The sequence below is a fragment of the Humulus lupulus genome, chromosome 4, assembly GCF_963169125.1.
Source record: "Humulus lupulus chromosome 4, drHumLupu1.1, whole genome shotgun sequence".
NCBI lineage: Eukaryota > Viridiplantae > Streptophyta > Magnoliopsida > Rosales > Cannabaceae > Humulus > Humulus lupulus.
The window spans coordinates 245,985,224-245,996,932 of NC_084796.1; the positions used below are offsets into that span (position 1 = coordinate 245,985,224).

The window sequence follows — 11,709 nt, forward strand, 5'->3', positions numbered from 1 at the left end:
TATTTAAGTTATGTAATTATTTAAGAAGGTAAATAAAAATATATAGATGATTTGATATATTGTAAGTTATCTTAATAATAATTTCAATATTTAATTGAGATTTTGTTATATTTTATTTTCTAAAGATGAATCTTCAGACTAAGGAACTGCCCAACATTATCGATACGTTCCATGACATGCACAATCATCTGACACGTGGATGGGTGAACACGAATGCTAAGGATGCATATGTAAGTGAATTTCTAAGTTTTGTATATATGTATATTATTCAATTATTTTATGTATTAATTGTCTTGTTTCTAAACTGCAGGATGCCTTACAGTAAGAAGTCCAGACACAATCCCAATCCCAATCCCAATCTCAATCTTCAGCATGAAGTGCCACTGTCAATGAGACACAAATTGTCTCAAAGGTACTCGGCCAACGTCATGGCCACAACTGAGGTATTGGACGCAAGTTGAAGGGCACTAGTACCTTTGCCTCAAGCGCCACCAGATCCTCTTCACAATCAGAGGCATCTTCATTTTTGTCCACCATAGTCGGCCCTCCAATGGTACCACTTGAGGCTTTCCAATCTATGATTTAGCACTTCAGTCAAGCCTTTATGACCCAAAATAACAACTTCCAGCAAATGCTACAACTTTTGCAAGCAACAAATCCGAACATCCAAGATCCACAATTTCAGCCTGTTAACTTGGACATTAATATGATATAGTCCATGATGGAAAACTTTCAACCACATCAGCCACAACCACCACAACCACCACAATAGCAACCATCATAGCCATCACCATAGCAACCACAACAGCCCGACGATAATGACTTTGGAATTGATTTTGATGGCATTTAGTTTTATTATATTATTATTTTGAACTTATTAATATTTTGTGTTGTTTATTTTTTATTTTGGAGACAATACTACTTATGTTTTGTTGTTTACATTTTGGAGACTCTGGATATTGTTAAATTGGTTTTATTATTTAATTAATAAATTGGTTTTATTATTTAATTAAATAAATTGGTTTTATATATTTAATTAATATTTAATATTTTATTAAATAAATATTAATCAATATAATTAATTAATTTTAAAAATATATATACCTACAGCGACGACATGTTGTCGCCGTAGGGTGCTCGTTGAACACGAAAATTTGAGATTTCGTGATAGTACGACGATGACATGCGTCGCTGAAGGTATATAAACTCACACACTCTCCAGCAACGACATATCGTCGCTGTAGATGGGGCGGTCAATGGACCTACAGCTACCACATGTCGTCGCTGCAGGAGTTTTTTAAATTCAAATTTCAAATTTTGCAACCATCTACAGTGACAACATGTTGTCGCAATATCCCAGTCCAACCGAAAAAAAGGATTTCATAGTGCGATGACTACGTTTTGTCGTCGTTGTAGGTTGCTACACATACGGATCTATAACGACGTCGTTTTGGCAACGACTTCTTGATCTACAGCGACGACAAAAGTCGTTGCTGTAGAATCTTTTTCTTGTAGTGTAAGACAGCTAAAATTAGGTTGTATTTCTAAGACCTAGCTCTATTGCAACTTGGGAAGAAATGACAACAACTTTCTTCAACAGATACCTCACACACCATAACACTATAGTAGTCTTAAAAGACAAATGTCTATCTTCAACCAGAAAGACCGTTAAACTTTCTATTAGGTTTGGGGAGAGTTTAAAAGATTTGTTAAATCAGTGTCACATTATAGATATGAAAAAGTTGGCATCTCATCATCTTCTTATTGTTAGGTTCACAACCAAGACCTATCAACCATAGCCTTCTTATCACCCCAATTTACCTCAGAATGTGCCTATATGGAAAAGAAAGGATATTGCTATGATGCGAGTTTGTTTAGTATTAGGTTTTGTACTTAGAAAGGAAACTAATAAATTAATTTGATTTATTATGGTTTTAGTTTAATTTTAAGATTTTTTAATTAAATTAAAATATATATTATTTAAATAAATAAATTGATTTTAATTTTAAAGTTTTATTTAAAAAAATAGATTTTTTAAACATTTTATTCAACTTTTTTCATTTATTTTTTTTAAACTAATCAGAAAGTGCCATTTAGGTCCCTAGTCATACTTAACAATCAAGAACCTACAACTGCACCAAATCTTTGATGACAGCAAGAAGTTTCACCGTCAGATCTTTTTCATAAATACCTAAGCACTACAAACTATTTTTTTCCCAAATCTATAAACGTATGTGGTGAGCTTTTTAACACTAAAAGGAGGAAAAAGTCATAGCTTTGATAGTATTGGATGCAAAGTTTAATGTTTCCCAATAGTCAATTTAAATATATAACTCTAAAATGGCACAAATATAAAACCCATTAAAAATATTGTTTAATTATTATTAATATATAATTATTCTTTTTGTCTTTTAAATTTTGATTTTTGCAATATTATTAGGACAAATGCTATGATTCTCATGACTCTTGCCAACCCCCCCTCCCCCCCTCAAATATTCTTTTGCTTGGCAAAAATGCCCCTCGAAAAATAAAAACTATTGAAAATGCATCCTTCAAATACATTTTCTTAAATATTATATTAGTTTGATGATGTTTTTATTTGAAGGTTGACCTCACCAAAACTATATTTTGATATTATAAATTGAAAACTAATATAAGACTTGCCAAAATGAATTGTACTATCATAAATTTTGTGCACTAAAAATAATTAGGAGATAAGGATATCATTCCTTTGATTAATTGGGAATTGGCTTATTCCTTGATTGTTGTTCTTTTTCCTTTTGATAACTTGCTTTTCATATACCGTTACGGAGAATAACACTATTAAGCAATTATATATATATATATATATACTAGATACAAATAACGTGCAATATACATGTTTGCTTTAGTTTTATTTATAGAATTTATTAATTATTTTTATTAAATTTATATTAATGTTATATAAATTTTGAAATAAATATCATATTTTAATTAAATAATTTATTTATTTTTGTTTAAGTTTATATTTATTTTAGTTTTTGAATTCGGGACTGACAACAAGAGATTATATATTATATGTTTAATGTAATATTAAATATTATACGTGATTTTAAATTTAAGTTTCTTGCTAATTTTTTTAAAAAAAAAACAATTTGTTGCTAATTCGCAGTAGATTATATTATATGTTTAATATGATATTATTCTAATAAGTGTGTTTAAATTTAATTAAATTTTATTTAAGTTATAAAACGTATGATTTTATTATTTTTAAATAATTATCATTGTAAAATATCTAAAAAAATATCATATTTTAATTTGTTTAATTATTTATTATTTTTAAATAAATATCATTGTAAAATATCTCAAAAATATTATATTTTAATTTTTTTAATTATTTATTTTATTTTAATTAAGTTTAAGTGTTTACAAACTACTGTTAAATATGAGAATATTCTGTTAAATATAAGAATATTTTGTTAAAGTTAACATTAAAAAAAATAAAAAAAACGTTAAAACCAAGAATTTCCGTTATCTACACACTTATTATATAGAATAGATATTCTTATTAATCGTATTCACTCAGTCATATTAAAATATCTACGTTTACAAAATAAAAGTTATAACAAAAAAAATCATTACATTTAACGTTGGTCTATTAATGATTATAAAGTCTTTATTAATACACAATATAATTAAAATAAAGTGCACATCTCAAAATATTTCATTACATCGAATAATTAATATATAACTTGACAGAAAATAATAACAATATTGAAATCACCTTTATAATAAATTCTTTCTCTATGCATGCATGCGCATGCATTTAAGAGATACATATACAAACTCATTTTTCTATAAATAATATCAAATAAAATAAGGAAGAGACAAGCATTTTCGACCTAGATGGTTCACAAAAATTACTGTCATTTATTTTATATAAAATAATAATAAATGTTGTACGAATTAATGTTTGTCGACAAGGCAGCAACAATATTTATCAGTAGAAGATGCTTTAGATGGGTCAATGACACATAGAACGGCGAAATCACTGTAATTTTGGGCCTTGCATAGTGCACCACATTCTTTTTTGGGATTTTTCCCTTGGCATCGATGATTAATATACTTGCAATCAGTTCCTCTTGCTTTTTCAACACCTAAAAAACCAATACCAATATTATATATATACACATAAATATACATTAATTCAGTATTCTTCTTAATTATTCTTTTTTATAATCATATATACATAGTTAATTACTTAATTATATGAAAATAAAATAACAAGTAGATTCGTCATTTGCATGAGAATATTTTTCTTAAGTGAAAACATGCCACGAAATATAAAATGAAAATCTTAAAAGTAAATTACAAAATGAAATTCTGTTGAAGAAGGTCGATATGAATATTTATGTATATATATGATTAGAAAATGTTGTTACCGAATGAGAAAATAAGAAACACCATGAGAAGGACGAGAGTAATGTTTTGCTTGGACGACATATTGATAAAACGAAAGAATGTTAATTTGACAATAGTAATAATTCTTAATTGTTTTGTGTGCCTACGAAGTCTTACAATCTAGTAATTTATAGAGAAAATTTATCTAGAGGAATTTCAATTAGTTTTTATTTTCTAAAGATTATCCCATTGCTGTTATTAAAGCATTGGCTTCCGTTTTTCAGTTTTCCTTTAATCTTCTTCTTTTTTTAATTAAATTGAGTATTAATTATTTGGTCATATTATGATAAATATATTATTTTAAGAATAATAATAAAAAGGTCACAAGAGAATATATTTTTCTATATATAGGGAATACATCTTTTTTAATTTTCGGGGGTTGGGTAGATTAGTTTTTGAAAAAGTTAATATTAACTCCTAATTTTTCGATATAATAAAAAAATGTTTGTGTTGTTTGTATGGTTAAGGCCTTTTTTTTTTTTTTTAGCTGGTAGTTTGGAATGAAGACATCTTTTAAATAATAGCCATATACATAAATACTTTTCTATTTAGTGGCTTGACAGACATACATTAATTTTAAACTCAATAATCTGTTTTAAAAAAAATTAAAAGCTTGTTGAGAAATGTGAAATGTAATTCTTTTGTATTTTCTTAAATTAATGATTTATAATATAAAATAATGTTATCATGTTATATATTGATGAAAGAGAGTATAAAAAAATGTGCAATAGAAAATTTTCTTCCTAATCCTTTAATTTGTTATTGGATTATTTCATATGCCACTTTGGGCATTGAATAACATTATAATAAAAATATGCCTTAAAAAGAATATGAAAGAAACATTAATTATGCATGAATGGTCCTTATGGGTGTTGTAGACAACTCAAAAATTTATGTTATTAACATTACTTTCAAATTGCTATGGTAAAAAAAATCATTGTACATTTAATGATAATAAATTGAGTAATTTACGAAGTAAATAGAACTGATAAGGGTATTTTAGGTTATATATTTATTGTCCTTTCTCACTTAGATAATATTGATCTATAGGTGTTTCTGACTTTGTTTTACGAGTCTTTGATTTTTAGGCCATAAAATATTTTATGAGAGTTTATTGATGAATGTTGTGTATTTTGTGGCTAGATGTTAACGAGAGACGATATGACTTGAGAAAATGAAGTTTATGACGAGTTTTTAGTGTTTTTGAAGTTTCTAAACTCGAGGTTCGAGGCTAAAGTTGAAGATTTTGAAGGAAATCTACACTCGTTGAGAAAGAGCACTGGCCGCAACCAACAATAAGGTCGGCTGCGACATCCCAGGCAGAACCCAGCAGTCGCAGCCGCCAAAGACCATCAACTGCGGCCGGTTCGCGATATCTAGGCAAAATTGCTTCCAGTGACTGCGGCCGCCAATAATATTGGTTGTGGCCGGCGACTGAATTGTTTCCTAATTTTTAAATTTTAAGAGTATTTTTAAAAGGGTTTAGGGTTATCATTTAAAATTACTTTGAATTGCAAATTTTAGAGTCTAGAGCAGTAGAGGAGGAGAAAATACATCAACATCCATATTCTCCAATCTAGTTTTTATTTCTTCTATAAAACTTCTTTGTTTTCATTGAATTTTTATGTCTGTGATCATGAATTTGATTATGGAGTAGTTTTCTTTTAGGTTGATGGTTATTTTCAAACCCTAGACATGGGATCTTGAATGCATTAATGAATTTTATTCCTTCTATTCCCTTATATTAAACTATGTTGACGCTGTTTTTCGTCAACTTAAGAAAGAAGAGCAATTAAACAATAACATACCAAAAGAAGTGAATAAAAAGAATGAAGACAAGATCTTTTTACGTGGTTCAGCAGTTAAAATCTGCCTAGTCCATGAGTCTATATTATTAGTTCTTTGGAGTTTTCTGGAAACTTTCAGAGAATAGTTGCCCAGAGTTTTCTCTCCAAATCTCAATCTTTCGGTCCTCTACAGGTGAAGTTTACATCTCTATTTATAGAGAAGGTTTCAGAATTGGTTCCCACATATTTCGGGAAGATATTGTGTAAATCAAATAATATAATGCCAATAAATGCATTATTTGCTACGTACTCGGTAATATCCCATTTAATGTGGGATGGAATAACTAATTACATCATATTCCTTAAACATAGGGAATTTACAACAATAAGTATGGTCACACATAGCCGAATAGCTTAGACACCAGATCCATGCGCCTTCGAGATCGTTTGTCTATTATGAGCTCATCATCTCACTTCGCCTATGCTCTCAACAAGTAATCATTGACGAAGCCATCACATTCGAGCTTACACCTCTCGAGCTCGGACCATCTTATCTGAGGGCAAGAGAGGCATCAAGAAACTTATACAAGTGTTGAACCCTTACTTATTGTGAGTTGCAAGCCTACACTTATAGCTCGGAGAATCTTCGAGGTTTTGCACTGCTCGGGCTTACGAGATTGTCATTTACAACAAACTGTCTATCTGGAAGATCACATGATGATTGTGCTTATTTCAAGCTCACACCTTACGAACCTGAATTTCGAGATCAAGATTTCCATCCTCGAAATTTGGGTGTAACATTTTTCCCCCTCAAAAGTATCAGTTTGAATCCTATGAGAAGGAAACTTTTGAACTACCACTTTTGAAAATTGAGCTACCTACCACACTCGAGTGTGGACACGCGTCAGCCACAGGTTGCTTAATCAGAGTACTTGAGTACTTTTTCTACACGCCCACGTCCCTTCACGTTTCAGCTTTTTGCCGCCATTGTCATATTTGCACCTGACCGTTTGATCAAATACTGAATCCAGCCAAAGGCCCAGATTAACTCGACCCTTGACCTCCTTTTTGGGACGCATACATATATATATATAACTGTATCATCTTCCTCCTCTTCACTTTTACATTTTAAGTTTCAGAGAGAAAGGAAAAAACCAGAACCGAAAATTCTTTTTCTTCTTTCCATGCTCTCTAAACTAAGAAGACAAAACAACCTCGGCCTGTTCGACTCCATGAGATCATTCTTGCAACCGCTCCTTCAGTCGACGATTTCATTGTATCGACAAGCCTCTGCGTGTAAGTTTCTTGTTCTTGACCCCGTATGTTTATTTTTTTTCGTGCATTTTTATATTTCTGGTGCACCGTGAGCATATTTACTAGTTTTTTGCTAGTTTTGTAAGGATATTTGTAGAAATTCGTAATCTTAGCCACATTGTTTAGCTGATTTTGCATAAACCTTGGATTCAAAAATCTTTGATATCATGGGTTTCAAACCCAGATTTTAATGCAAAAAAAATAAATGTAGGTTTTTCATTTTTTAGACTACAGGTAATGTATCGTGTAGACCAAGAAATGGGGTACTGAATTAGGGTTTTAAATGACACGTTTCCCAAAATTATCACCTTTTTGAGTAACCGTCAACTTTTTCCCTAAAAATCCAGGATTCTTAAAATGAATCCACTTTCCTTCCTTTACGTCAAATACACGTTCAAAGCTCGAATCTTACAATGGTTCGGGGATTTTCCTCGAGTTTGATCCATTCTTTTGAGATTTCGGTCTCGATCGAGCTTATTCCGTGATCTCATGCCTTCAAGTTCGAATCAGTAAAATTTTACTCTGATTTCTTGTAGGCCTGGCCCTCCCCCTTTTCTTTCTTGCTAGATGTCACAAAATTCTGAGAAATGGTGGGGGTCAGTGCTCACAATTCCTTATTCTCCAACAACTCCAAGTCCAGAGTCACCCTTCACTCGAAACCAACGGCTAATTTATGAGTACAAAGTGAGGTGCGAGCAGGAGGATATTCGAGCCCACTTCCGACGTCAGATCAACAAGGTCGAAGAAAGGAAAAGGAGGAAACTTCGGGTCGCAATCTATCCAGACCCAGACCCCGAGCTCAGACCTATCCCTCTCGACCCCGTGCTTAAAGTAACCATCGCTTACAAGCCTGGTGATCTTACTTTCTTCCTGATGGAAGACTCATCAAACTATCCATCCACCTCGCAACCGACTGTCATTCCTACCTCCAGGGAGGAATTTTTTTAGGCCGAGCACTATTGGAGCTCGGTTACTTTGTTGGGACAAATCTCCGACATCCTTGCCCACCACGGCTTAGGACTGTCCGGCTTGCTAAGGTGTCGAGCTCCTACTTCAAACAAACGGAGCTGCTACGCCCCAAGCGATGGTTGTCCCAACAATAAACTTAAGCTCACGGCCTGGAGTCGCGAGCATATGAAGACAGGGGCTCTACTTCCCTTAAAATCCTTTTTCTAGATTTTGTTGGGCTCACGCCCTTCCAAATCTAGACCAATTCATACGGGGTCTTGTCAGCCCTGAGGACGCTATAACACGAATTAAAGTGGAAAGGACCTTCACCCAAAGAGATCCTATATCTCTTTTGCTTGAAAAGCAACCCCTCCCGAGCTCGGGGAAGAGATGGCTTCTACTACTTGTCGAGCTATCCCAAGGAGAAGAAGATCTTTGAAGACATGCCCAACCATCCCCCTAACTTCAAGCTGGCCTTCTTTTGGACAGATGGCCTGGCTCCTTCAAAATTCTATTCGTTCCAACGAATTCATAAGTACATATCCCTTTTTCTTTTCTTGCTCGATTAATGCTTAGGCTCAAACTAATTGACATGTATCCTCTTCTTCAGCCAACTATCATCGTCCCACCCCTACGGACACGATGAGGGAGCACAAGAAAACCTTGCTCCAGCTACCGTATGGTAGGCGTTCTCTCTCTTATCTTCTTCACAAAGATAAGCTTCGAGCCTGCGGCCTTCTGGGGCAGGATCAGTCGACGAATGATGTCGCTTACCGCAAATATACCATGTGGGAGCACGTACCGCGCCATACTGATAAACTTCCTCCGAGGCAGAGGTCAACAAGCTCAAGGGTCCGCTCCCCAGTTCGTCGCCATAAGAGTCCATGCTCGAGAAACAAAGCAAACGATGAGGCTTCGAGCTCGAGTGATAGAAGTAAAGTCATCCTTAGCTTGGCCTTGTGGTCCCCTTCCCTACTTAAACATAAACTTGACACCCTGATCCTATTCCTGGATTCCAGAGATAATTTCCAAGTATGGTCTTGGGTAGACGAGAGGGTTCATAGATTTGATAGTTGGCTAGGGAAATACCAAACTATGTATAGTTTAAATGAAGTTTGGGATGGGGTAGCCATTCAATACTGAATAAAAGACTATAGAGATCTTTCGAGGTTAATTTTCACATATAGGGAAGGGACTCCCCCAGCCTCCTCTGAAGATAGGGGGATTACTTGGTCGCCGAGCACAAGCTCGGGGGAGAGTTCCAGTTAGGTTTCTTGTCACTTGAGTCTTTGTTTCCTTTTTAGTATTTTAAGCTCGTAAACTAACATGTGACTCGTTTATGCGGGCGATATGGACTCTGACCTCGATAACGTGCTCAATCGTCATTTGGGAGCCAAACAAAGCAAACGCCCGAGGGCGTCACAAAAAATGGGGCAGCCTGCTAAGGTCCCAAAAAAGACTGGGGTGACTCCTCCTCCTTCGGGTCCCCAAGGCCCGAGCCAGGTTGTGACCACAAACCCCTAGGTCGGAGTACCTGCCGAAGTCGCTCTTCCTCTGCCTCCTGCCATTCAAGCCTCCCAGGAAATCGCGCCAGCTCCAAAGAAGTTGGTTCCATCTCATGAGCACCTGCTATCGATTTTGACTCACTCTAGTGAGTATGTTATTGACAACGTCGCGGGAACACATGGAGCCACCCTTGGCTCGGATGTCCTGTCTCAGGTAGGCCAAAGCTTCAGCAATTTTGAAGCTCCCCATTGGCAGTTCCTGAACAACTGTCGAGATACCAATACCCTTTATGACAAGGGTAGCGAGCTTATCTCCTCGGTAATTCACTTTTCTTACTTTGTCATGTCAGTTTGAGTTTATTTAATGTATGCTCTGACCCAATTTGTTTGTGTATAGGCCCTTGCTGAATTTTCTCAAATGAATTACAAGTTGAACAATGAGGTTCATTCGAGCATGTCTTATGCTTAGGAGTCAAAGAATCTCCAACTCAAGCTCGCTGACGAGGTTAAGGCTACCAAGTCTAAGCTGGAGGCTGAGCTCGAATAGAAGAACTCGAGAATCAAAGAGCTTAAGGAGGAGAACTCAAGAGTCAAGGAGCTTGAAAAGTTAAATGCTAAGCTCGAGGAGGAGAAAAAGGCCACCTTCGACATAATGGAGGGTGAAAAGGCTCGCTTCCTTGAAGAATTCAAGCAGAAGAAGGATCGCGCAGTGGACATGGCCATGTACAAGATCTGGGCCAACAATGTCAACCTTGATACAGGCTTCTTGGATACTCTTGAGGACGAGTTCTTGGCGAGGTGGCAAGCTCGATTGGAGGCAGAGGATGCTGAGGAGGAGGCTAAAAGGGCTTAGGAGAAGTCGGATGCCGCCGAGGGGGATGCTCCTGCTTCCTAGAAGTGAGATCATGGGTTGCGTCCCATTAATAATTTTGTAACTTTTGTTTTTTTTATGCCCTTGGGACAAAAATAATTTACAGCTCGTGTAAGAGCTATTTTTTGTTTACTCAAACTTTCACATTTGATACCTTTAATTTTATGCTCGGCTTTTACTTTAATATTTTTGCTCCACATTTCTAGGTCGAAATATTTTGAGCATTTTATATTAATTGTTTTCCTTTATGTTTGTTTATTCATACAAACATATGTTGGATTTAAACTTGAGTTCTAATGCATTCATGATGGTATGCTCGATGTATCCATGTCTGATCTCGTTATTTGTCAAGCTCGGACCTTACTTTTACCATGCACTCGAAAGTACTTATATGGCATGTAAGATAGGTAGTTAGTTATATCTTGCTTTTCTAGTCATTTTTCCTCTTCCTTAAGTAGTTCCTTAAGGTTATGAGGTTGAAACTATCTTTTTGCAAAATATTCCAGCCTCGATCTTGACTTAGCTCGAAGTAGGTTTATTTATTTTCCAACTTTCTTCGATTAGTTTTAGCTGGTTTGTTCCAAACCTATTTAGGTCGTGTTTGGTTTGCAATCCATACACTTATAATTTTGGTAATCTGGTTATGTCCAGATCATATTAGCTTGCGTATTTAGTCATATCCAGGCACTTATTTTTTAACAATCTAGTTACGTCCAGATTGTCTTAGCTAACGCACCTGGTTATATCCAGACAACTTTGGCTCGCGTATACACTTATAACCTATATGTCGGGTTAATGATCTAGACAGTTTTGCTAGCTTTTGTGTATACAAACATTTTCATGT

General features: G+C 34.7%; 1 non-coding gene across 1 annotated transcript; it reads right to left on the reverse strand.

The window, feature by feature from the left end:
- Window positions 1–1,627: 1,627 nt before the first annotated feature.
- LOC133833190 (small nucleolar RNA R71) lies at window positions 1,628–1,734 on the reverse strand. The gene has a single exon (XR_009892585.1). It is a non-coding gene; the product is annotated as a small nucleolar RNA R71 (small nucleolar RNA).
- Window positions 1,735–11,709: the final 9,975 nt, after the last annotated feature.